Source organism: Anser anser (assembly GCF_964211835.1).
Source record: "Anser anser genome assembly, chromosome: 6".
Taxonomy (NCBI): domain Eukaryota; kingdom Metazoa; phylum Chordata; class Aves; order Anseriformes; family Anatidae; genus Anser; species Anser anser.
The window spans coordinates 11,895,172-11,922,280 of record NC_139726.1 but is presented as its reverse complement, the minus strand read 5'-3'; the positions used below and the strand labels follow the sequence as shown (position 1 = coordinate 11,922,280).

The window sequence follows — 27,109 nt, the reverse complement described above, 5'->3', positions numbered from 1 at the left end:
TAACTCCCTCAAGGTCAGGAAAAGAAGCTTTCATAGTGAAGGCTAAGAAAGGGAAAGGAAGCCTGTCTCAAGTGCTCCAGCAGCCCCTGAGACTGTCACCAGGAAGACTTAAGACTTTGCAAGCATTCTTTGACTTCCATCAGAGGCAGTGACTGGGAGCAGGTGGCAGTGGTGTGAAGGTGACTTACAGCAAGGAGAAGAGCAGAAGGAGCCGCATGCAGTAGAGACACTTGCACATGCAGTCATGGGCTGATGTATGTCTTCAGTTACTGGTACCTCTTGTGTTCTGGAAAAGAACGGCAAAAATAGCTGTTAATATAAATAAATAATTTTAATTTATTTTAAAATATTAATTTTTTAAAAAATAATTCAATAGTGGCCTAATAAAAAAAAAAGTAGAATAAAAATATATTATTGAGTTTCTTCCTTTTTTTTTTTTTCTCCAGAAAGTATATAAATAGCCATAAAAATGTCAGTGCAAAAGAGGGAGACGAGCAAATAAAAACAAAGCTTCCAGTGAGCACAAGTTTATAACCAGAATCCCGAAACTGCTGTTATCTTGAAGTCAAGTTATCATCACAACATAGAGTACAACCCAGAGAGACCCCAGAGCCAGTGGCAGCAAGGAGCCGGGCCTGTCAGATTAACCATAGCCCCATGTTAACACAAAGTTGTGCTAGACCATGTGGTTACAACAGCATCGAGCTCAGCAATCCATCGCCCCAGGAAAAGCAGCCATGGCACAAGGAGGTGCAGTAAAAGGGGTAGGGAAGGGAAGGGAAGGGAAGGGAAGGGAAGGGAAGGGAAGGGAAGGGAAGGGAAGGGAAGGGAAGGGATTTGCATTTGTGTGCCTTGAAGAAGATGGGGGTAGGTAGTGCGACAAGTGCTTGGTGCAACCCCAGCAGCGTAGTATCTGAGGCCACCCAGTTGTTTGCTCAGGGATGATGAAAGTGAGAAGGACTGGATGAAAGGGCTGGGTTGTCACTGTGGATGGTCACCAGATCAGGTACTGCACCTCATGCCAAGCTAGCATGGTTTGGAGCAGCTCCCCTCCCTGCCTCAGAGTGGGAGTGGCAAGGAGAAGATCTCCAGGGTTTATGGAGACAGACTGTCCCACCAGGTCTTTGTCCCTTGTATAAAAGCAGCCTGAGTCACATGGACCCTCCCTGGAGCTAACAGTTCAGGCAAGCAACCCAGAGCCCTGTCAGTCCTTCCCCTTCTGAGTTCTACACTATTGTGCTAAGACACCACTTGTGCTATTTCAAAAGACAGTTGTTCATCTCATTACCCACACCCCTGCAGATTTTTTTGAAAGATTTCAGAAAAATATTTAAAAATTACAACCAATCTTCTTTTAGGAATGGTAAAAATTCCTATCCATTTGTATATTGTATTAAAATATATTTCCATAACAGTTAAATGCATTCAAAACATGTATCCATTTTTGTAAATTTGTATATAAACCCATAAGGTAAATATTTTCTGGGTTCCTCGACTGCTTTTATTTTTTAGATCATCTCTATTGTCAATTAGACACTTTTCTGACGTGAGGATTCTGACAGCAAGAATAGGAGAGATTTGCAACAAATGTCTCCAATTTAAAAGCAGAAAACCACAGCAGGAGCGAGTGATGTCCAAATTACGAAGACCACTGCATTTCAGTCCAGGTTGGTAATCACATTTCTACAGACAGAAAAAAGATGTGTGTCCTACCATTAAAACAGGGCATTATGCTATTGTACATTGAATATGTATTCCCATAGATGGACTTTTCCTTCATCAGGCCTTCAATCTAAAGGGTTCTGGTGTACCAAGAAGTGCTGTTCATGTCTCAGCAATGCCTCATGATTTAGACATTAGATGCAATCAAATCTATTAAGGAGTGTAGTTTAATAATCCACATCCTCTTTCACTTCATTTTCTATTTATTGCCGCAGTATGCAGCAAATGTGAGGCATTTCATGGCTAACAAGATTCAGAAAGGTATAAAAAAGAAAGAAAAGCCTTGAAGATGGTTTTGTTTTGCTGGTTTCACACAGTTCATAATGGGACACTCTGCACAGCATGTGGTTTACAGAGCTGGGCTTATTCCAAGGGGAAAATAGTAAATGTGAAATGGGTTTATATTCTGTGAGATACAGCTCAAGTGCCCTGCTTTCATCAAATGAGTCCTGGGAAACAACTTCTTGTTTCTCACACACACGTAAATTCATTAAATCTTTTTGCATCTCATTAAATTACTTGAGGGGGAGGTAGCCAGAACCATCCCTGTGCCTGCAGGAAGTTTAACCAGTGCTGTACCTGGGGCTAGCCACCAGCAAAGATGAGCTGCATCCCCAAAAATCTTAAAGATTAAAATGCTGGTGTGGCAAAGCACTTAGGGAATGGCTCGGCCGTGTCTGCTTCTCCTCACAGCTACTTATTAGCATATTGCAAAGTGCTTTCTGAGCCTCAGCTGCAAGGCACTAAAGGAGGGATGGTGAAGGAGCGGGAGGAAGGCAGCCTCCTTCCCACTGACCTGCCTGAGCACTGCTGCTCCTGACAAGAGGACTTGCAGCCAAGTCCAGGCTCCATTATCTCTGGGTGACTGCTGAGATCACTGATGTTTCTCCTGATTTTGCACCCATCTGAGGGAAGGGCAGCACGCATAATTTCTGGGCACTGCCTGCTGAGATGGATTTGATCAAATGCCCATCAGGTGAAATCCACCAGAGCCATCAGAGCCTCTGTTTCAAGCCAGCTCATAGTAAAAGTGACTTGGAGCAGGTGGCCAGTGAGTTCCTGCAAGAGGGCAACATCCCCAGGTCAGCGCAGCTGCCTAGAGCCATAAAGCTGGGGATGCTCCTTCTTAGCCAAGTCGTGCCATAAATATATTGTGAAGGTTGTTTTGCCTCCTGCTGCCATTTCCTCACCTCCAGCAGTGACATACAAACCAGCTTTGTCATTCCTCCACATACAAAAAAAAAAAAAAAAAAGCTTTAATAATAAACACCTCCCCAGGCTTTGCTGCCACTAAACGACAGCATTATAAAGTATTGATACAGAAGCTCAAACCGATTGGGAGGACAAGAGGTGTGTCCATCTTTCTCACTGCACTTTACCTTCCCGCTGAGAAAAGTTGAGGCTGCTATTTGGCCCTGTGGGAGTTTCAAAAGAGAAAGGGCAATTGTTAGGTTTCTGCTGAGCTTCCAGCCTCCCAAAATGTCAAAGCTAAAAAAATAAAAATAAAAAACTCAAATGATCATAAGTAGTGGGGATGTTCAAGGTGGAGAAGGCCTCTTCAGCTATTAAGGCCACCCCCCCCACCCTCCCCCTTGAAAGCCTGGCCAGTGGGTTTGGCTTCTGCATTTAAGTATTTCCTTTAGGCTGAAAAAAATTCTCTTCCCATTGGGTGGAGAATTAATATTTTTTTTCACTGGGATGATAATATTTTTTTTCTGGGATGGGAGATCATTCTGCTGCTCACCCCATCGCTCACATGCTGGCCAATAACTAGGGTCTCACCTGCCCATGCAGGAGGAGAAACCACTTTGATGTATTTTCCTGGGAAAAAAGGAGGTTTAGCACATCCTGCCCTGTAGTTTTATAATTCCTTCTGGTTGTAGCTAAATGCTGTTTCTTGGGAGAACGTGGCCAGCCAGTAGCTGTTTGCCTCAGCGCTCAAAACCTTTCCTATTTGCAGTTATTTCAGTTGCTGCACCTCCATGACAGGGCTGATAAATTCAATTCTGACTGCAGTGGGACCAGGTGACAGCTGAAAACAAAAAAGCACGAGTGATCCTGACAGTGCCTCACTTCAAAGAAAAGAAAAGGCAGGGTAGGAAAATGTTCTTGAGGCAATCTGGTGAAAGGGAGCTGCTACTGAGCCGCTGCATTCATCTGAGTTTTTCCAAAGGTCACTCTCATCCTCCCTCTTTCCCTGGTCTCCCATACACCATCTGCAGTTCAGATAACGCAGCTTTTATTGGGCTCTCCACCTGTCTCAGCAAAACCTGATTACATATATTTTTCTCTTGTGGACATTTCCTCTCCTTGTTCCCTTCCTTGCCTCTATTCTTTCTTTCATCTCAGGCTGATCAAAATTGTTGTACACTCAAGAGCGGCTCGTACCTTGGGAATAGCTGAATCCCCAGCCCTACCAGAACTTTATAAACGTCATTAAAATCTTTCTTTACTGGTCTGCACTAATAATGACCTGCAGTTACGGTATCATGTAATGAAGATTTATGAGAACAACAGCATACAAAAACCAGTAACACTTACTTGTTATTGAGATAACACAAGCAAGACAATAGTATTTAGTTAACATAAAATGGAAACCAGAAAAAATGTCTATTACCTTGTAGGTACCTTGTAATTCTCCTACTCAAACCTTTTCGTACTCAGCCCAGCTGCTGCTCTATAGCTTGTCTAAAAATTAGCCTAAAATTGTATCTATCGAAACTTGTTGCCACATCTAAAAAGATTTCATATCCATTTGTATATTTACATATAATTATATCTGTATAGATATAAGTATATACATTTGCCTTTTACTAGCTTGTTACAGAGTTCCCATGCATTTGTGTGCCAGATGAGTAGCTCTTGGTGGGGACGTTGCTGCCCACCCTCAAGACAGGCAGGTGGCAAACTGGGTTTGGAAAGGGCTTGAATATGGAAGGGGACACATAAGAGAAAGTTCAAAAATCCATTTCTCATAATAATCATTTCAAACGTTCTAATCTTGTTAGGTATTATCTTGATACTTCAGCAACTATACTGATTTTATTTCATGGAGTATTGCTCTCTTAAACCTCTTTTGCATTATACAAGAATGTGTGTGCGTGCACACATGCACACAAAACTCTACTACAAAATTTTCTTTTGAGATGCCAACAGCTAAAAGGTATTACACACCATTTTGTACTCCCATGCATGAGCATCACAGTTCAGCACAGCATTTAAACACATGCTTAGTCTTGGAAGCCTCATTTATCCCTGTGCAACTTTTGCTGGGTCTAGAGTTAAAAACAGCTTTGAACCAGAGGTAAGGATGTATCTCTCTCTCAGTCTCCTATGGGAATACAAGTATTATCAACCAAGGAGGTATGCCCTTCTTAGCAGAAAGCACTTACACAACTAAATATAAACAAAATATTATGCCTTGTTTAATATTCCTGGTTCCCAACATTTTAAAGAGCTGTGTGAAGCCCTGGAATCCTGCTGTGTTGTTACACAAAAAGCAAACATCAGACTGGGTGCATTTACAGGATTGCTGTAGGATGGATCTGTGAAATGTTCCTTCCCTGCTCTGCTTCAGTGCTGCTGTCAGGCCTGGAAAATGCTCTTTGAGAAAGATGTAAACTAACTTAAAAATAATTATCGGCTTAACAAGGATGATTAGGAATCTAGAAAGCCTGACTTCATTTGAGAAGACTGAAAAAAAATTAACTGTTTTAAGTCTAATAACTGAAAAATAGACAAATTAGAATAGCAGATTTCACATGCATTGAAGGTAACTGTAGAGTGAGTCATAAATAAATAAACTCATGTCCTCTGTGGATAGAAGGTATTGACTTAAAAGCAAGCTTGAAGGATTTAAGTGAGACATTAGGAAAAGGCTGGCAAAGCCCTGAATAGACTAACATCAGGAATGGTTTAGGTAAAGCTGATTCTGCCTTGGGAACAGAGCTGGGTCAGGTGGTGTCACTGTTTCTTCCTCCTGCATTTTTTACTACAGAAAGTGGTACCTTTCGGCTTTTGGAGGAAGTTATCTTTTAGAAACATGTTTTTCCTGACACTTTTCAAGTTACTGAAAGTAACATTACTCTTTGGTAGTTCCAAAAGAGACTGGCCAATTTAGTAGCAATGCTTCCCCTTTTCAGAGGCTGGGATTTCAAGGGGATCTTAAAGTTGCGCAACTGCCTTAGACTTTCTACAAGATTTGGACCTTTGGATGGTACTGATTTTGTGTTTGTTAACAGAAAATTGCAATTGCAGTTATAATACCACCTTATCAAAGAAGCAGAGCTGTAGTCAGGCTATTCACATTTTATCAGGGTATGTCTTGGTGACTAGGAGGGTCCCAACACTGAGAAAAGCCAGTCCTGGTGAGTCCACATGAGTTGCTAGGTTTTGCTCTGCCTGCTCTGAGTGTGGCTATCAATGCTGAGGATGTACTGCCTGATTCTCACTGTTGTAACCACATCGAGATCCTTTCACTAGCAGCTGTGACTTTGCCTTTGTGCCCGTTGCGTTTATTGTTGTGGAGAACTGCTGGAGACTCTAGAGGACGATTTTGCACTTTCTCCAGTGCAAAGTAGGCTGAAATGGACAAATGGACCTTGCCTTCAGTCACTTCCCAGCAAAGACAACTAGCTCCCACTGAAGAGGTTTATGATGATTAATAAAGATCAATGACTTAAGCTTTAAACTGGGTGTCACCAAAAGAATGGCAATGACAATATACAACACATTAAAATTTTCCAAATCATGTTTCCAGCTGCATAGCCCATAGTAGAAACAGGGGAAGCACCACACAGACTGCAAAGAGTGAGCTCCGCTTCATGGCTGACTCCAGGGTTTGTCATGACCAAAAAATTTATAACTTTTTCACCTGGTTCAAGCAAAAGACATCCTGGGGAGAGGATGGAGAGTGATATACAAAGCATGATACAAACTTTTGCACATTACCACATAAAGCAGCAGGCTCTGTTTTAGACCACTTATCCCTGAAATTGTCTCCTCTTTAGTAAAACTGTGTCATTAGTTTTCTAACATTCAAAACCATCCAGATATATCATGCTGAAATGGCCCACCTTGTGCTCTCTGCACACAAACAAAAAAGTAATTGGCTTTAAATGCAAAAGGAGACCTACCTAAATAAAACCTCCTTCCTGGTCTGCATAGGCAGGCAGCAGAAAATAGGACGGCTTTGGAGGTGAAATGTCTTGTGGAGAAAAGAAGTTTCTGGAAGGTCACTCCCAGCAGGACAGAGATGCATTAGAATAGCCTGGTATTCAAACACCATTGCTTATTTCCAAGGAAAATGGCAATTTCACTTTGATTGTCCCAGGAGATAACCTCCTTAAAACAGTACTTTACACTTTGCCATAGGGTAACTGTGTAGCTCCCAGGAAAACGGGTAGGCCCAGAGCAGAGGTTATCTCTGCTCTGTGCAGAGAGGATCTTTACTGGCAAAGGAGCACAAAATATGCTGAAATGCAGAGAAGCCTTCATGCTCCATTGGCGTTGACTTTTGCTGCTTCTAGGTTCTGTACCTGTGGTGATATGAGGCTGATACCATTTAGCCCTCCCATGTTTTGCATGGCTCCAAGGTGAAAATTGGTTAATTACCCACTCATTAAGTCACCTTGCTTGAGACCCTATTTCTATAGCAATCAAGCCCCTAATACTGTTAACTCTGCTTCTGAGATGAAGCAGAGCAGCCTACAGGTTTGTTCAGAGACAAGACACCCCCAAGGTTTCTGAACATCCCACTGAAACCCTTAATGTACTTGAAACTTCTTTTTTTGCTTAGTCTGTTACTTCACACTGTGAGAGGAGGCAAGATGCAGGGAGGCAGAGACGGCAGGAGAGTCAGCAAGATAACTGAAAGATCAGGGAGTCCTGTGCAAAATCCAGGCACAAAACCAGCCTCATTTGTGTGATATGTGCCGTTGTCGGTCAGAGCAACCCAATTAGAGTTTCTCAGCACAGTGCCTATTCATGAGCCTGAATATCTTCTCCTGTTCAAGCACTGTCAACAAAGAACTTTGCTCTGAGCTGTCCAAATATTCTATAATTAAGACGAATTAGCAAGTAGAGAAGTAACTGCAGCAAGAAGAAATAAGAAACAGTTGTGAAGAATACTAAATTCCCTACTGAAGTTTTAAGTCTGAACTGATAGCCCTATGCACTTCTTTGCTGGCTTTTCCTTTCTTCTCTGTTTTTTTTTTATTCCCCTTCTCTTTCCTTCAGTAACAGAAGAGTAAAAAGGACACAATCCAGTAGCTACTAAACTGAAGCACTATTTCTTTTTTATCTTTTTTATTTCCATGCTACCCTTTGCAGAGCCCTTTCAGCTCACAGAACATCTCCCTGCTTCTTCCCTGAAACACTGATTAAACCAGAAGAGTCAAGAGTGATGGGAAACAAGAAAACAGGGCAAATGTGTTCCTGCCACCTACAATCTGAAAGCACTGCTCTGTTCATCAGCAAGCACCACATCTCTAGGAGAAAGGAAAGATTTAAATGGCTTTCAACTTTATATTTGAAGCAACCATGATCATCCTCCAAGAGATGGGTAGAGGAAAAGGGATATGTCATATTCTAGGTTTTCTCTGCTGCCTTTTCTGTTGTGGTCTACAGGCAAGATGTGATGTTTGGATGCATCAAACTCATAATCAGGAGCAGCTCTTCCTTGGCTTTCCCTCTTGCAGGTCACAAGTACAGTGAAAAAGTTTAGCAACGAGATGGCAGCAACCAGTCTGAATGGCCATGCCTTGCCCTTCATAGATTATTTTTCTGTCTCACAGGGTCCTCAGCCCTCAGAAAAGGCTGCAATGCTTCTGCTCAAGCCCTTTTTGTGCAGTTGGCTGTTGGAACAGTTCCTCCTCACAAATAGATATATAATAGGCAAAATAGACACTTTGGATTGACTGAGTCTAGACTGAGCCCATGGGTGGCAGGACTTACATCTCCCTCATTAAGCATCATTTGTGGGCCTTTTAATCTCACAGGATTTTTAATCTCTTGCCTATGACTTGGAACAACTTCCTGCAACCTACAAGAATGCAGGCAGTTGAACGTTCGTTTTCTGGCTTCGGTTACAGGTTGGATGAGAATATGTTGCTCAGTTCAAGCCAGCCTGGGGCATTAATCCTCACTCAGGAATTACAGCCTATAAGCAGAAAAGTCTGTTAGGGTAAGGCAGCAGCTGAAGTGGATGTTTCTAAGGACTGAAACTGCATTCTGGCACTTACCTATCCCTTCCATCATCCTTTAAGGACCTAAATCCCAGGGAGTCCTAGTTGAGAAACCTTTCCTAAAATGATCTACTAAATGTGTCTGATCTGTGTGAGAGGTGTAAAAAGAGCTTTGGTCAGCAGAGGTTTCTGCTCACAAGAGAAAGGACAGTTCTGGAACTGACCTAGAGGCCAGAAAGGAAGTTTAGTTTGTTTGAGATACGCAATAATATTATTAAAAAAAAACAAAAAAACAAAAAAAAAACATCATTTAGGAGAACTTTATTCCCTCTTGCTGTTATGGAAGTTTTAGGCTTTTCCAATGCAGAACGCATCTTTACTCCTTAACTAATAAAAGCTCTTCATCAGGCACATGAAATGGGCCATTAGCCTTTAAAAAGAACAGGAATATATGGCTTCAAGTGTAAAAGTCTTTAAGCAAAGGCTTGTTAGGGCAAGGTGGACTTTTCAGTTTGGCTTTGCTGCACATTTCTTGGTGGGAGGTAGAAATAGGCATGAATGTGGCCCTTTTTGCTGGCAAACCAGTCTAGAAAGCTGCTCAGCCTCTTTTACCCTGGAAGAAATGTTTGCCGTGTTCAATCCCCAAGCACCTCCTTTCCCAGAGATTTCACCTAATTGGATTCAGACATTCAGAAATGCTGAGAAGTAGTGGCTGCATGGGAAGTTCAATACAGAGAACATTCAGTATCCAGCCACCCCTGGCCCCAAGGTATATCATCACTGCAGAAATGTAGCCATGTTCCTCATTACAAACAAGATTGATGTATTTAGATCGCCCTGCAGCTCTCCTTAATCAGCTATCTAATTTTAGGCCTTTGCATTGAGACTTAGAAAGGGAGGAGGGAGGGAGGTCATTGACAGAGTTCTTAAAATACTGTAGTAAAAACCTACACTTGTTAACCATTCTCTTTATCTGCTTTATACCCATAAGATATAAACTGCTCTTCCCTCCCTCAACTCCTTTATTCCCTCCAGGATTCACATTGCAAAGAGCTAAGATCAACTGAAAAAAAACTTTGATGAGGTCTTCTCACATTGGATTTAGGTTCTCTGTACCAGCTACCTCAACGCAGCAATAAGTTGACTTAATCCTTTTTTAGCTTCTTGGTTGTATTATATTTTTAGCTTCAACCCCCAGTCGTTACTGGTCTGTCCTGTTTTCAGTCACAACACCAACAACTTTCCATTCCTTTGGCTCATTTCAACCACATTGGTGAATGAGTTATTGACAGCAAGTAACCAGAAAGAGAAAAAGAAAGCTTTCAAGTGCTCTCAAGGAGATGTGTATTGTGTTTGAGCTTGTCCCTTCATTAAACATGAGGGAATCTACATTCACTGTGCTTGCCTACATTGATATACTAGGACATGCTATGTCCATTTAGCACAGGAGAAAACCAGTGGGTGGTATTATACAAGACTGTACTGAGTGATAAAGGAAATCACTTTAATTCCAAGTGCATCCTGACAACATTGATCTTGGAGTTTGAACATATAAATATCATATACTCTGCACTAGTTCTGTAAGTCCTTCTGTAAGCCTGAGCTTTGCCTCTCCAAACTGGGAACCCAAAACCTCATCCTGTGACAACACAGCAGAGATTAGCATTACATTCCCCTTCACATTGGACTAACAGATCATACTGATTTTAATGTGTGCAGCACAGAGGAAATTAAAAGCCCCTGAAAGGAGCCATCATCAGGATCTGCAGACACTGCCAGTGTTTCCATGTTTGTCTGCTCCTTCTGCTGTTTTGGCTGGGAAAGCCAGTACTCCAAGTTTTGTCCTAGCATGTACTCAGCCAGCATCCAAGGTATAAAATGTGAGATCTGTTACACATTAGCCCCTGTTTGGTGATAGGCATGAACCTCTGCTACGGTGCTTCAACTTATGCCTGCAGTCACAGTATGTGCAGTGAGAACAGCATTCCCTGATTACTCCTAGATTACTCCTAGATTCAGTCATGTCAAGCAGACAAAGCTTGATTTGACTTCTACATCCTGCCAAATGTCACATTAGCACCAGCCCAGGCCCATTTTTAAAGCTCCCACTGTCAGAGCCTGAAGACTCTTAAGTTCCTCGTTTTGGACATGACTCTCAAAGGCACAAGCTCAAACTACAAATGCTAGAGCTAAACCCTATACAAATCATTGTTCATTTTCTAACACTAAAGGTGCTCTAAATGGGGTGAGCAAGAACTTGGGAAAGAACACAGCCTTGACAACTGACTCAAAGTGACCAAGGGGACATTCCGTGACATATAATGTCATGCTCAGCAATAAAAATTGGGCAGAGAGGTGGGTCTTGCAGGCAGCCATTTCTCTTGGAACCTAAATCCAATGTGAAACATCATCAAAGTTTTTTTGCAGTTGATCTTAGCTTTTTACAATGTGGATGACTCAGCATCAGTCTGCTTATGGGAGGTATTGAGTGATTGCTTTTGCATCACTTGTTTGGAGGTTTTTTACCTTCTTTCCTCCACTTGTTGAGATGTCTCTAACTTCACACACAAGTTTTTTTCATTTTTATTCTTCCTCCCTCTGGAGTAAGGAGTGAGTGAGCAGCTGCATGGTTCTTAGTTGCTGGCCAGGTTTCTTGCTGTAACCATTTCATCTGGGTAGCTCCCACTGGGAAACCCGGGGACTGTGATCCCAGAAAACACAAGAGCATTCTGACTATTGCAGGTTAGTGATTTATCTCTATGTCTATCTGGAAGAGCAATGTCAATAAAAAGTTATTACAACTCTTTCTTTTCCTATAAAACTAAGTCAGTAAGATATTATTGCAGCAGCTTGTTTTAAAGGGAAGCCTGATAACAAAAAAAGCACACAGAGAAACAAGAATGGGGACTTGGGAGAGGTCCCCTAAATACAGAAGTTCTGTGTCTATCCACCAATTGTGTCTGAGGCAGCAGTTCAGCACCTGAATGCCATAAAGATGAACTTGACTCATTGTCTAGATGGCCTGATGGTTTTTCACAACAGCACTAGGTAGGGATTTGCACCTGTCCGCCCTTGCTAAACACCTGCTTCAGCTTCCCTCCCTTTGGGACACAGAGAAGACCAGTTCCCAGAGACTAAAACTCACTTCACAAGATTATTCTTCAGTGGTGGATTTTATTATCTACAAATCTGAAGAGACCTAACTTGTTTCTTTATTTACTGTAGATCATTTAGATCTATGCTGAAAAGATATGCCTGTGTATAGCTAGTGCAATTTGGGATGAAATCCAAGGGGCAAGCAAAGCAAAGCTGCAAGAGAACTGCTACACATGCTCTACAACTGAAGTATAGAAGATAACTGCCTACAAAATCTGTCCAAGGGGATCTCATTACTTTTTTGGTGGGCATCCCATCACCTGTCTGCCTATGTCACAGTCTGTATCCATGTCTTAACATATCTCAATGTCTATTGAATAGACTTGCGTTCCAGCAGTATAAATCCATACAGTCTGGCAACTGTGAAAATCCCCATCACTCAGAGATCTAATTTTTGAGATTTGGTGTGAGCCCAGGAAAAGTTGGTCCTCATTCAGAATTGACCTCAGCTCCAGTACTTTGTCTGTGCTGCAAAAACCCTTCCAATATGATACAGTCTTTTATACCTCTCATCACCAATATCAGATAGGTCTCCAACTAATCCTTCTTGGACTGTGAATATTAATTTCTCACCACAATCAACCTTTATTTAAATTAACAGCATTTGTTGGGAGTAGTCACACAAATTTGTTGGAGTCGTATAAGCAACCACAGCCCCAGAAATTTTCATTTTAGCTGGAAGCACATGAGAACTTATGAAATAAAGCTAGTTGCTTCACACTAGATATGAACTATCAAGCCTTCAGTCTCTGGATAAAGCAAAGCATTTGGTGTATGGAAAAGGGTGAAACAGAAGGAAGGAAAATTCATGAAAATATTACTCTCCGAAGTGTCTTTACAGACTCATGTCTGCATGTATATTAGAGGTATCACAGGAGGAGGAAGCAACGCAGGAAGAGTAGGAAAGGAGAGAGGGTATGCAACCTAGCAGGCTAATCCAGGTGACAGACTGGAGGGACTGTTCCTTTGCTTGCACAGTCCAAATGAAATATATATATTTGCTATAGCAGTAGAGAGAAAACACAGCAGTCTGGTGTTCGCTAACCTCGTTACAGTATAACTGATGGCAGAAAGAAACAGGGATGGGCTGGTTATAGCTAGTCCATTAATCAGGTCCCCGGCGAAGCATCTCAGCTAGAGTTAAAATTAACGTTAGCAAATTAATCGGGTCTTCACAACGGAAACCGCAAAGCATATGGTGTCAGCTAATGGAGAGGCTGTAGGGCTGAAGCCTCTGAAACTTCATGTCTTCCTGAAATCTAATTAGACCCTAATGGAAGGAAGACTGAGTGAAGGCTCTAATTGAAAATTACACTTCCAGTTCAATCAAAGCCTGCTTCCGTGTTGCTATTAACGGCCTTTTAAAAATAGCTGAATTCTACAGTGACCTTGCATACAAAGTGTTCGTTTACAGAGAGTAGCTGTATGGATAATCAATGGATGCCTCTGTGATGGATTTGGACCTGTTTTGTAATAATTTATGACTAGTGTGTATTGAACTGGCTGCTGGGATGTTGTCTGTATGAATGAATATATGGCTTAATTTAATAGGAGCTGTCCAGAAAGAACGAACAAGCAGGTAAAAGTGTCTCAAGGCAAGCCATTCCTTGACAAACACTCCAGAAGGTGTAAGAGAGAATGCACAGACAGGAAACAGCCTGGAAATAGAACTGATCTGAAGAAATGTCACATACCTGAAAAGGCAAACTTTCTCCAATGGAGGAATAATTGTTTTCCAGGTGGGTTATAAATGCCCAGACAGTTTCACCTGACTTCAGACGCTGAACGTACTCAAATTAGTGAGTGAAGGTACTCAAGTACAATTGCTGTGGGTTCCCTCTATAACTTTTGGGCTGTTGCAGAGGCACTGGGAATCAGAGTGCAGAGATGCCAGGCTGGCTTCAGAACAGACAGCAGAATATCTCCACCAGGAGCAGCAGGAGTTCTGCGACTGTTGTACTTTGAAGATCCAGACTAAAATTTGCTCAGCAGGGGCTCCTTGGTGAAAGCAAGATCAGAAGTATGGGCAACATCTCAGACCTTCAAACTTCAAGACTTTCTGACTAGTGCCTGAAACTTTTCATGCCAGGACAGCTGGAGGCTGCTCTGCTCAGCTATGTGAATCATTCCTCTTTCCCCTTTGGTACACAACCCAACAGTACATCTTGTAACTGTCTACATGCTCTGTGAAGCATCCTCTATATCTGTTATTTGTATTTAGAATGACAGCAGGATTGTCCTCCATTTCACTTTCCCACAGCTGAGTTTACCTGTCTCAAAACCCCCATCACTCCCCAGGCCTTGCCACCCCAATGCCCTACCCTGCAGCCTTGGAGACCTCCTTGCACCTTCCACAGTTTGCCAGTTTAATTTTTATGGCTTGGTTTGCCTTTACTCTCAGCAGTGATTGCTGTGTTCCTTCTCACATCAACCAATGATTTTAAGAAACCCCATGAAGCTTTGCTCTCCTGACACAGCCTGAAAGGCATTGATTCTTGCTGTATTAGGATTCTTTTCCCCAAGATGTATTTGTTACTTCTAAGTAAATCAGAGACTTCTTTCCACAGTTTTAACTCTGGCACAGCATTACATAAATGTTTGATGTCACTGGTGGCCTCTGATGTGAACTCTCCCTTCAGTACACTTTTGTCTCACTCTTTCTCTTGGACTTTGGGTTTTACAGGTTGTGGCAGGAGATGCATGAGCAATCATTTGTTCATAGCTTGTCTGTCACCAACTCGTGGCTCAGTTTGGTCAGCTCAAGTTTGGAATGGAATAGAATAGGTGGGATTCGTACATCAAGCTTGAGAAGGTAAGATTCAAGATTATCCTTTCAACTTCTGGGCTATTTGGAGAAATATCTCCTAAGTGCAAAATCCACTAAATAATACAGAATTATTTGTATCTAGAATCAAAATACTTAAAACTGTCTGGACAAATCATTAGAAAACAGGAACACAGTGCTGAAGAACACCAATCTCTCTGAGCTGCAGGCAACCATAATTTCATTCTGTATCCCCTCCACACACCTCACAAAAAGGAGCTGAACTGCTGTTTCGTGCAGCAGAGAAGGGCTGAAGCGGTCCACTCACAAATGCTCAAGAGACCTTTTCTCTTTCCACACAGGGATTTTTCCTCCTCCAGTGCAAAAAGCATAGAAAGCACTCACAAAAGAGCCTCTCCGCAGTGATTAGTGAGCAGCTCCAGGGATGGCTCTTCTGCTTTAAATGGAGAGACCTTAATGAATCAAGGTACTTTACTGGACACTCACTGCGATGCTAAATATTCTTGCAAAATGTGGCTGGCAAGCCATAACAACAGTATCAGAACCATAACCCGGTGATAACAGTGCTTAAAGCAGCCCATGGAATAACTGTAAAAGAAATACCCATCCAACCAGAGTTTTATGTATGGTGTCTCCATATATATTCTGTGAGTTCAGTAATTAATTACCATGACACATGTAATTAGCAACTTAGTTAAAATAACTGGACCAACAAAGTAATTACCACTAATATCACATCTATGCATATTTAAATTCCCACAGTAATTTCAGACAGAGGGACAAGAAGTACCAGTGCCAGAAACCTGAAGGCAGGCAAATTCCAACTAGACGCAAAGTGAATATTTTAAACCATGTTTATGTCTGTTAAAGCACTAACAAATCAAAGAAAACCATGATTTCTCTGCATCTTCATGTCCTCAAGCCAAGACTACAAGGACTTATTCATGGAAGATGTGTTATGGTAAAATAAGAGTTATTTGATTCAATTTTTATTTTTTTTTTCATTCAGTAAAATAAGTTTCCAGGCAGAAACCAGACTGATCCACTTCTGACAATTATTTGTTGCTAATTCTATCTAGTCCATTTATTCTCCCTGCTACTGCTTCTTCTGGAAGTATCTTCTGGGTAACCTCATGCCTTCTTTGATTCCACATAACTCCTTCATCTGCATGTCTGCACACTGCCATACACGGCTAATTTCAGCTATGTTGTTCCCTTTTAATTCAAATTAATAAACAACTGCATGGGGGTGTTCCTAGCTCTCTTTGTTGGTAAGAAAGTCTTTACACCCAATATCCAGACTTCTTCCTAAGTATTTATTCTCCAAGGCATCTGTTTTTTCCTGTTTTGTACTTTGGCAGTTTCCCCCATCTCATAGCAATATGTTATATTTGAGATAACATTAAATAGGTAATTCTCTTACTTGTTCTACTGCTGTAGGCTTCCTACTGGAAATCAAAGAGCTTTGATTTATTTGAGCATGTTTGAGGAGAAAACAGGTAAAATTCTGCAGCTTAAGTTAAACAAGATGCTGGAAAGAGCGGTCTAGTGATGTTAAAAATCCATATTAATTAGCCCACATGGAAAACCTCTAATTTCTTAAGCTTTATAGTAAGTTTATTTCTAAGCTTCCTAAGAGTAACTCAACCAACGTATAACTTTCAAAATAAAACTGGGATTGCACACGACACATTGCAACTCAGACACTGCCTTCAATCCCGTTCTGGGCAACTGCTGTCATGTTTCATCCTGTCTCATCAGACTGCCAAGGCAGCACCTTTGTTCTGGAGAAGATCGCCCATCCTTACTCACTGAACCAACACAACACTAGGATCCAGTGAGAATAAACGCCTCTTTCTGAGGGCAGTGGAACTTTCTGGTGGGTTTGTATTTTCACAGAGCCCATGAAATTTGGGTTTACCTCTTCCTGAATGATCATGGTCAAGTCATTTCACACTTCTGTCCATCTGCAAAATGGAAGTAGTGAAAGTGATTTCTTTTGTGAAGTGCATCAAGTTTTCTTCATGGATGATGTAGAATAAATAGAAGTTTCAACACATTCTTCTTATTATAGAATCTGGGCTTTTCTCTATCAGAAATTCACCTGAAATCTCTGAAGAAACCGGTCCTTTGCAAATCTGCATCTTAGCTTGAGGGAGAGGGTTAATCACCCTAATTATAGGTAGTGATTTTTTATTATCATTATTTCTTAGTTAACAGTGGAAACTTAACCTTAGCCTCTGACTTCTCTGTCTTTTCCCACTTCTTCTTCTGTCCTCTTCACAGTAACAACAGTAAAGAAAGAGTAGAAGAAATGAAAACAAAGGCTAAAAATTAGAAATCACATCAAGGCTTTCACAAGAGCTGATCTCCCTTTGCCAGTCCAAAACCATCCTAAAAAAGAAACTAATCACCTGCCTTTGCCACTGTCTCTGTGAACACAGAGGGAGCTTTTCCTTCATTTTAATTGTCCTGACTCCTTTTTAATTATACCCCTTCCTCTGTTCTGCTCAGTGCCATCAAGTACTGAAACAAGGCATTGGATTCAAGCCTAATGCATTTTGGCTAAATCAAAACCCCTGAGTTTCAAGTTTCTTTCCCCACAAACAGACACAAAAACCTTTCTTGCTTAATGAAGTTTTGTCAGAGGCCTCTTGCAATTTGCACAACTGCTTGTTTGCACAGTCTGGTTTTACAAAGGTTCACATCTGCTTCTCTGATGTTTACTTCTCTTTACCACCTTAATAAGGAAAATCCAAAGCTTCTAATTAATTTGCTTGTAACTAATTTGATATGAAACTGAGTTCTTCAAACTGAAGATAAGCATTTTTGTTTATTGCCAGTTGATAAATTGGCAGTGAAATTACAGCTCTGCTGGGGCAGAAGAGCTTTTCGAGTTGGTTATGTTTCTTAGCTCATTTCACATCTGGAATTCAAAAGAAGCAAACTGACTTCAAGGCTCTGAATCTGGTGTATGGGAATAACAACAATGATCCACTCTAGCCTAATAAATCCCTAACACTATTAGCATTATATTTAAGAATTTAAAAGTACTTTTGCCAAGAGCAATAAACAAACATAAATAAGGGTAAAAACATTGTACACATAGAATTAATCGTATTTTTTTTTTCGCTGTTTGCTCTTTCAGTTTTGTCTCCATGCTTTCAAGTTAGATCCAGAAAGGCTTTTTGGAAAGTTGCTTAGTACTAACATGAAAGTGAAACAACATCTGGATCCCAATATCTCCAAGTATACATATTCTATGAGTCCTGAGACCCTAGTACTGCATAACTTGGGTACTCAGAAAATCAAACCTACTGTTGTAAAGTGGGATTTCTCCCACACAGAGTTAGATACACAAATCCCACACTTCACACCTCCCACAGAGTCATTGCCATTCTTTCAGCTGCTCCTGAAGATATTAAGCACAAAAAGCCTTAGCTGAATCCTGTCTGAAGAAGAGACATTCAGCTAGGAAGAGAGATCTCAGCAGCTTTCCCCTGCCAGTCTTCTGTGTCTCTACCGTAAATCTCTTCCACGCTAGAAACAAGAACTATCTCAGATTATATGTGATGGATTGGACTCCCACAAAACCAAAAACAATTGCAAAATATTTTGCAAAGAAGCAGGTATGTTTTCAGTTTGCCTTCCCCAAAAAAGGCACGGGGTAATACCAGGCAAAAGGCTTCCCAAATAAAGAAAGCACTTCTCGTACTACCCTTCCCCTTAGTGAGGAGAAGAAAGGAGTGAACCTCACAAGGCAGATGTTATAGCACTTAACACACAACTGAAGGGCATTCAGACAGGAGCCTAGAAATTTATAGCTGAAAGGATCTCAATAGGTTTTATTTCAGCCCCTAAGCTAAATGGACCAAATAGGTATAGTTCACCTTTGTGTTTTATCTTACTTTTCTTTAAACATTTCTGGGTCCAGCATCTTACAGCCCTCCCTTACCACTCATTCCAGTACTCATCTGTGCTTCCAGTTAGAGAGTGGCACCCTGTTTCAGGGCAAGAAACTAGTATTTGGAGTACACTGGAAATAGTTGCAAGTTTGACTAACATGGCACTATACCTCAGGAAAGAACAGTTTTCAAGAAGAACAACTCAATATAATGGATTATTAGACCAACTCTTAAAGTTAAACAACAACAACAACACAAGGCAAGCTCCCATGCATACAAAGCTCCTCACATCATTTCATGTTGTTATTCACCATCTGTGCTCAGACCTTCAAAAACTCCTATGTATCTTTAGCACCTTCATCCAACAGCTAAGGGAGACTCACACTCTTAAATCTTTTGGGTGATTCTGAAAACCTTCTTTTTATGAATATGTTCATCCTTTATGTGAAATGAAATCATGATTTTCCCTTCACCCATCACATTCCCATTCTAGGAGCTGTCTCCATAACAGCACTCAGTAAATGATGCTCCTCCACATAAAATGGCCACTGTCTTCCATATGTTTCTCTCATGCATGAATAGATTAAAGAACTGCTGCTCATTTCTTTCTGAGGGAGTTAAAATTCACAGAGGCCCACTATCTGAAGAAGTTTTACAGGAATTTGAGAAGGATATAAGCAGCAGGGACACATTTAAGCCTCTTTCGTCTTTTTAATCTAAAAACTATTTGCAGTTATGAAACAGGGACTAGAGACCTCATTCGCACTACTTCTGGCAGCATTTCTGTTCTTTTTTGCTCTTGGCAATGCCTACATATACATATACCTAGAAATGCAGAAAAACTTTCTGAGAAGAGATTCTTCCAAATCACATTTGTAAGTGGAGTTATCCATGCTTGACCTACATACAAGCCATTTTGAGCCTCACTACTGAAATTCAAAGTGGCACCTGCCAGTTAACAACAAAATCTCCTTATTACTTGAGCGGGAGAAAGAAATTCGGTTTGATTTGCAGGTTCTCTAAGGATACATCTATATTGCAGAGCTGTAGAAGAAGGGTTGGGTGGCATTTTCCTGATTAGCCTGAATGTCCACCTTACCTGGGTTGCCTTTTGCAGCCCAGGTTGACTCCTAGGAAGGGTTCACCCTGAGCAGAGAGCAAGGCGGCAGTCAGCTAGGTCAGCAAACTAGGGAGGGCAAGAAAATTACATCCTGAGGTGATGAAGAGATGTGGCAGCCACACTTCTGGGCTACCTCAAAGAGGAGGTCTTGGGTGACAATGACCCGAGCAGAGAAAGCACCCACACCAGCCTCTTTGCCAGGATCAACAGAGATGTGGTTTTATGCAGCTAATAAGATATTTGGAGTATTATGAAGGCAGCTATCAAAGAAAAAATGTTGTCATTAAGGAACTTGAACCTAGGGAGCCTGAAGTGCTTCACAGACTGTTCTTACTGCTGACAAGGAAACAGCATTTTTCAGCTCCAAAACGGTCTACAAGCTTTAGCTGACCATGTCTTGTGGAGTACCCCAGTGGCATAGCAGCTGCACCTATTTTACACATAGGGAAACTGAGTTATGGAGACTAAACTCATAAATAAAGACATGTTGAGCCTTTCTTTACAAGATTCTTGGCTGTTCCACCAGCACACATCATGGGAGGGGTAGTTGAACTCTTCTCCTAGAAGAAAACATTGCATGAAGTAGAGCTGTCTGTAGGTGCCACAGAGGTATTGCTAACTTATTGCTAACTGGAAAAGAAATCTGTCTTCATGATATTCACATTTTTTAATCAAAAACTATTTTTCCCCAGAAAACTGATACATTTATTTTTTAAAACCTATTTTTTTAACTGAAAACTTGACTGGCCATTATTTTCTAATGCCTGAGCCCCACTTGCCCTAGGAGACAAATCAAATTACTGCATGTTCCAAAGTCAGCCTGTGGGAACAAAGCCTTGTGCACTCCCTCCTTCCTATCCTTCACAGTGCTGAGAATATGAGTCATTCCCTGGAATAATGCTGGCAAACAGCAAACCAAAAAATCATCATGGAAACAGAAACACTCTCAGGGCTTAAATCTACAATATTAGTCAGCCCAGGGTTGGGGTGAGGAGCTAAAGTGGGATTCCTCTGTTAAGTTTTCTTTTCATAACATGAGATAGAAGAAAAAAAAATTCCACAGCATGGGAATTTCTTACCATGCTGCAGAGACAAGACACCTCTGAGCACTTATTAGACACGATCAGAAAAGACCACTATTCATTTTCTTCACAAGGAAAAGGTTTACCTGGAGTGCCTCTGCAGTGAGCTGCCCTCCCTCAAACACTCTTGCAGAGCCCTCAGAAGCAGCATGGTCCACAAAGGCCACTAAGCCCCAGGTACCCCCACCACAGAAGCCTATAGACCAAGACAAGTCAGCATTGCAGAATTTAGTGTGTATGAATGACAGCATGCTTATTTAGCCTCCAGTTACACTGACAACTCACAACCCATTTTCATTAGATGGCTGTCAGCACATTTACAAATATTAAGACCTGAATATCAGCTCCTGCCCTTCTGAACATCATCTCCTGCCTTTTAAGGGCAAACGTGACTCTTAACAGATTTGTTTCCCATTCTTCCTTTAATTTCAGCCATGCAGCTAAATTGCTGTCCTTCATACTTCCCACCTAAGAGCAAGGCTGTCAGTCTTCAGAGCTGAGATGGTCAAGGCAAAAGCTGCTTATGTGGGGAACAAAACTTGAGCGATGCACTCTACAAACCAGTAGGCTGGTACAGAAATGATCCCCCAAATAGTCACTGCAGTGTGACAAGAAGGAAGCTCATAACAGCTCTGGTAATTAAGAGCTAGGGCTGCCTGCACTTGTGATGATTTTCTGTCACTGGGAAACCTGGAATCAAGGCTGGACAGCTTTTCCGTTCAAGCTGTTGATGAAACAAGAGTTGATGCAGGGAAGCGGCCTGGTCTGTAGAACAGAAAGTATCAATCCAGACAGTCACAGCAGTGTTTTTTGAACTTCTGAATTAAGAAACAGACGGACCACAAGAAATTAAAAATCTGGAAATGTCCCCCTCAGAGTGCACATGCTCTGACAACATTAGCTGCAAGTGTTTCCGTCTGTTCAATCTTCCAAGCTGAAGGCAATGTTGCTCCCAGTGCGGACATCATTTCCATGTGCCCACGTTAATGTCAAACCTATCCAAGCTGACTCGACCAGATCTGGAAACTGCCATCCAGAGCCAGAGCCTTCACTCCAGCGTGGCTGTGTGATGCCATGCTCCCAGCAGAGGCAGATCGCTTTGCCCTCGTGTAACTGCCAAGCTGTTTTGCAGTGATTCCTTACACTCCGTGGATATTTGAAACCCGACTGCCTCCATGCTCCCAGTGCAAAAAGGGAGACTTGGAGGAAAGCAGGAAATTCAGCCCAGGGAGAAAGCATCTGCTCTCTCTGAGGCTTTGTGGCTGTTCTTACCTGAAAGGAAATTAGTCAATGGGAGCTGTCAATGATCTTGCTGCCTCATTCATTTTTTGTGGCCATTTCAGAGGCTTCCTGTTCCGATGGCTCTGTGACAGTCTGAAGCTAGCTCCAGATGAAATCAAGCCCTGAGGCTACCAACTTCTGAGGATTTATCTGTCTGATGCAATTATTGTTAATATTTGGTGCTTATCACAATACCTGCAGCATGGCACTTTGCTTGGGGTGGCCAGATCATTTTTCTCAGTGGATGATGTACAAACAGCCTATTTTACTTATAGTTTCCATGTTTTCCTCATGGCAGTTTCATTCCTTGCCAAGAAGCTTCCCTGCCCAACCATTAGGATCACACCGCCTTGGAGACATGCCCCTCCAACACAAAACCCAAATTATAATTATCAGAGACACAAAGCACTTCAGAGAGAAAGAGAACACAGCAAAGCCCACTCCTGCTGGGTCCAGCTGTGGATATGCTGTTGTTTGGGACTTTATTCTACAGTCATACCCATAATAAACTAGGACGTACTCCATTCTCACTTGGAAGATGACACTCCAGCAAGAATTACTGGGACATTCTTGGCCTGGCATCAGCCAGGGTATCATCACGTTGTTAGCACACCTGCCTGCCAGTAACAAACAGCACTACATTGTAAACACGAAGCTGCCAGAAGTTTAGTTCTTACACATCCTCTGAGGTGTTTTTCCTCCGTGATGCCCCATCCCATGGTGATTGTGAAGGCAGATCCATTTCACTGTTGAAGGAAGATTCTAATTATTTTTCTTTATTAAGCTGTTTATTTGCTATTCTCACACTAAGTTGTCACAGGGTGTTGCATTTGCATGAAAAAAAAAAAAAAAAGAGCCAACTGTCTTTGTTGCTAAAATCAAAGTTAGCACTAATGACAGATAAGCTTTCTCATATTTACAGTCCCAGTAGTGGGGAAATAAGATGAACACCAGCTCCTTCAACATCACCTTAGGAAACTACTCAAAAAGGCTATTATTTTTTTCTTCAAATAGACTAATTTACATAACCATTAATTAGCTAAATATGTGATGGATGACCCCACAAAAAAACTCAGGGTGCCATTTTCTATAGGCTATCATATTATAACATTAAATCATAACATTATTTTACTTAAGCTAACTATCAAAACAAATAATTGGAAAGCAAAAAAACAAAAATGACAACAACAACAAACTGTTCTTACGGAATGCATTGGATATTCTAAACATCAAAGCATCAAATCTTTCTTTCAACTTATTTAAACTTATTCCAACGAAAACAAAATGACACATCAAGTTTATTGCTATAGTGCCTACTTACCAAAACAATCCAGACACAGGATCATAGAAATGGTGGTGGGAAGGGAGCTCTGGAGGTAACCTAGTCCTACCTCCTGCTGGAAGTAGGGCTATTGCCAATTTTAGAGTACACAAGCTGTGTCTTTCTTTGGCACCAAAATGCCTGCTTTGATTCTGGTGCACGCCTACACAGAAGCAAGCCAGGGCAAATTCAGTGCTCCCTGCCCAGGAGGAAGATCCATGGAGAGGAAAGAGTTTAACCCCAGGCAATGCAAAGTGCCTGTGACCTTCCCCCAGGATGCCAACATCTCCTCCACCAGACAGTCTGATCTCAGTCACTGTGCTAAAATGCTTTGTGTGAACTGATACGAATAATAACCCTTTTTCCTTCTCAGCAAAGACACTACAAAGCTAGGCAAAATGCAGTGCATCTGTCCTGCTGCTAATTGCATTTTTAGACGCCAGGTCCTTTGAGGAATCAAAGAAATGCCTGAAACACTCCTGTTGAGTTCAACCACACGTCAGAGCAGATGTGGGTAGATGTGCTGTGCCTCTCAGATTCACTGCAAACTAATTAAGGGTTTCCTTCCCCACAACTATATCCAAAGGTGTTATTTCCCTAATTTTCCTAATTATTTTCATTCCAAATGCATTGACTCATGAATGGATTAGGTTCAGAAACTCCCTCACTCCTGCATAATTAGCTTTTCTAAAGCTCAGTCTTGGCTTCTGGTCCTTTCTGCTAAAGTTTCAGTGTCTGTCTGATGGTTGCCAGGTTGCATCCTTCTGATTTCTTGCCCTCAGAGGAAGCTGTGATAGAGAAAATCGACCAAAGCTGGGGTTTTTAGAACAGCAGCATCACACTGTGTCAAATTTTTCAGAAGCGTGCCACATTCAAGGAAATCAGGTTTAAAATTCCCTGGGAGTCAATCTTACCAAAAAAAAAAAAAAAAACAGGCACAAGAAAGATTAATAGCACCAAACACTGGAGACCCCAAGGGAATGTCGTGTCATCTTGTCCAACCCCCTGAGTAATTCAAGTGACATAATTCCATCTTGCACTCTGTGTGGCATGAAAGCACATTGCCCAAATGGCATCTAGCCTTGATTTTACAACTTCTAAAGAACCTGGATCCATACAAGGTCAAAAACCCACCACTGTCATTTCAGAAAAAGGTGGGAGATTTGAACTGATCCTTTCTTCATCTTGCGCTTCAATTATTTGCTTGTTCCACTTGGCTGCAATCCAGTTTAGCCAAGGCATTTGGCTAATTTCTCCCAGGAGAAGGAAATCAAGGTCCACAGAGATCACATCATTTATTTTCAAAGATGCATAGAATCAACTTCCTCTAAGTAAGGGATGACTTGGGCTATCTCTAGGTTCCTTGTAGACACTTTTGACCCAAAAGTGTTCACTCAGCCTCTGCTTTCCTCTCACCACATTCTAGACCTGTGTCTCATTTTCTTTTCCTGACTTTTATTCATCCCCGAGGAGTTAATTAGGCTTCTTTCTCATTCTCACACACAAACACAAACACACACAACTGCTAAAATGAGGAGCTAGAAAAGACCTGTAACACTGCACAACCGCCCACCTCTTCAGAGCTTCCACGTGCATCTTGTAGCATGTTCCTGTAATGGGCAGAGATTACTCTCATTTCTTATAGGAGTTTAGCCACCTTCTACCTCTATTATTAGGTGATTGTAATACTAAGAAGTGTTAGAAGTTTTTCATCCAGAGAGCATCTTCACCTTACAGATATCTAACTGAGAGTCCCAACCACTGGCTAGATTTTCTTTTCTGAATAACAAGATCAGCCCCTCATCCCAGAGTGCAAATCTGGCACTGATTGTCTATCTCATGTGGAGCATGATTAGGCTGGGATGCCTTGGGATCTGGTAGGCTTTCACCATTCTTAGGAAAAGGACTAACAGCACTGCAATTAAAGGCTTCAGCCTGTGAAAACAGCAGGATAGCATGGTGTTGTGTTCCCAGTGCCCTTCCCACATCAAGACCTTCACACATCTTGTGTTTCGTAAGTGTTCTACATCTCGTCATGAAAAAAACTGCGAAGACTAGCTACCTTTTGTGGTTGAACACTGTTTTCTGGTGACTGGTGTAACATACCACTGATGTACTAGTACTACAAAGCACTGCACAAGACTGTAGCTGGAAGGTGCTCTACATTTATGAGTCCAAGAACACAGCATTCAACTGCTTTCCCTATTGCGTATCCTAGTAAATCACTTCGTTCTTGAAGGCACACATTTTTCCTCGATTAAATATGAAAGCTGTTCAAACACAAAGATGACCTTTAATTATGGCTTTAAATGCACTTGGTTAGAATTACCTCCTTGTTCATCTTGGGAATGTATTATAAGAAGTAACATGATAATATGCAGTACTGTAGTTTTGGAGTAATTGCCTACTATGCTTGAACTCTGTGAGGCCTTTTCCAATTACATTTTTAGTTTGCTAATGTTTGGGGATTTTCCAGGATAAATTACGTTAATTGTATTCCTTGGATCTGTTTTCCACAAAAAGCCCAATAAACAGCAAGAAGGGGGAGGGAGAGAATTAAGTGGCGAAGTTAATTAGATTAGGCTTGTGCTGTAGTGAAGCAGGAAGATTCCACTAAATCCTATAATAGGCCCTAATGAGGATTTTATCATGCTTGTTAAACGGGTCATTTAGTTGTGTGACGGGGCCGTTGAGTGTAATGTAAAAACTGGTTAATAAAAAAAAAGTCTTTTAATTGCACACACAGGCAAAGCAGTTTCAAAAGAGTCCAGCTGAATGGAATAGCCTCCAACCAAACGCAGGAAAAGCTCTGCATATCCTGTAGTGGTGAACACGGAATGTGATTAGGCCACTTAATTTTCCCTGACTGGCATAAAAATTAATACTTTACAAATGATCAAATGGTTAACACTGGGGAAACTTTAATAATCTAGATTGATCAAGATGGAAATTATTTCTTTTTCCTGAGTTTTGGTTGTTCTTGCTTGTTTTTTCTTCCTAAAAATGGATAAAAATGAACATAGAAGTGTTCACTGTTGAATCATATGTACCTGTCCTTTCCATTAGTGTTTGTAGAAGAAGTCCATAAAGGAGCCATTGACTGCTTTGGCTAATCTTATTCCTGGAAGGGGATGAAAAAATCTTTGGATCTTGTTTTCAGGTAGCAGGCATCGCTCAGAAAATCAGAGTCCTGCAAAATGCGCTTTATAGAGTGTGCTTCCTTAATAGCTTTATTTTTCTAATTTAAATACAAAGTTTCTGGATGACCTGCTTAAAACTGGGCACAAGAAAAACCCATATCTGCCCTCACTTGGCCAAGGGGTGTAAACATCCATTCAAGTGCCAATAGTCTGTTGGCTGTCTGCTCTCCCACTGCTGAGAACAGCTCCAAGAGACTAACCTTACAGATGCAGACACATTTGGGGGCTAGATTCAGTAAAAAAGAGAAGGAACAGATCTAGGCCACAGTCAAAAAGGGTGGAGAAATCACTTGATCCCCTGCTTGTCAAAGTTTACCGATTCGAAATGAGACGTGATATATGGGATTTCTGAG

At 41.4% G+C, this 27,109-nt stretch overlaps 1 protein-coding gene across 3 annotated transcripts in view; it reads right to left on the bottom strand.

Annotated features, from left to right (window-relative positions):
• Positions 1–27,109, bottom strand: part of LOC310901732 (uncharacterized protein) — a 139,175-nt gene that overhangs the window by 89,984 nt on the left and 22,082 nt on the right. The window contains exons 1-3 of one of the 3 annotated variants that reach the window (XM_083841967.1): positions 23,557–25,569; positions 22,913–22,981; positions 189–286 (exon numbers count right to left, since the gene is read on the bottom strand). The gene's annotated coding sequence lies outside the window, so the exon portion shown is untranslated. Of the gene's footprint in view, positions 1–188; positions 287–3,101; positions 3,138–22,912; positions 22,982–23,556; positions 25,570–27,109 lie in introns of those variants that run through there. The other 2 variants (XR_014586080.1, XR_014586081.1) reach the window with 2 other exon arrangements.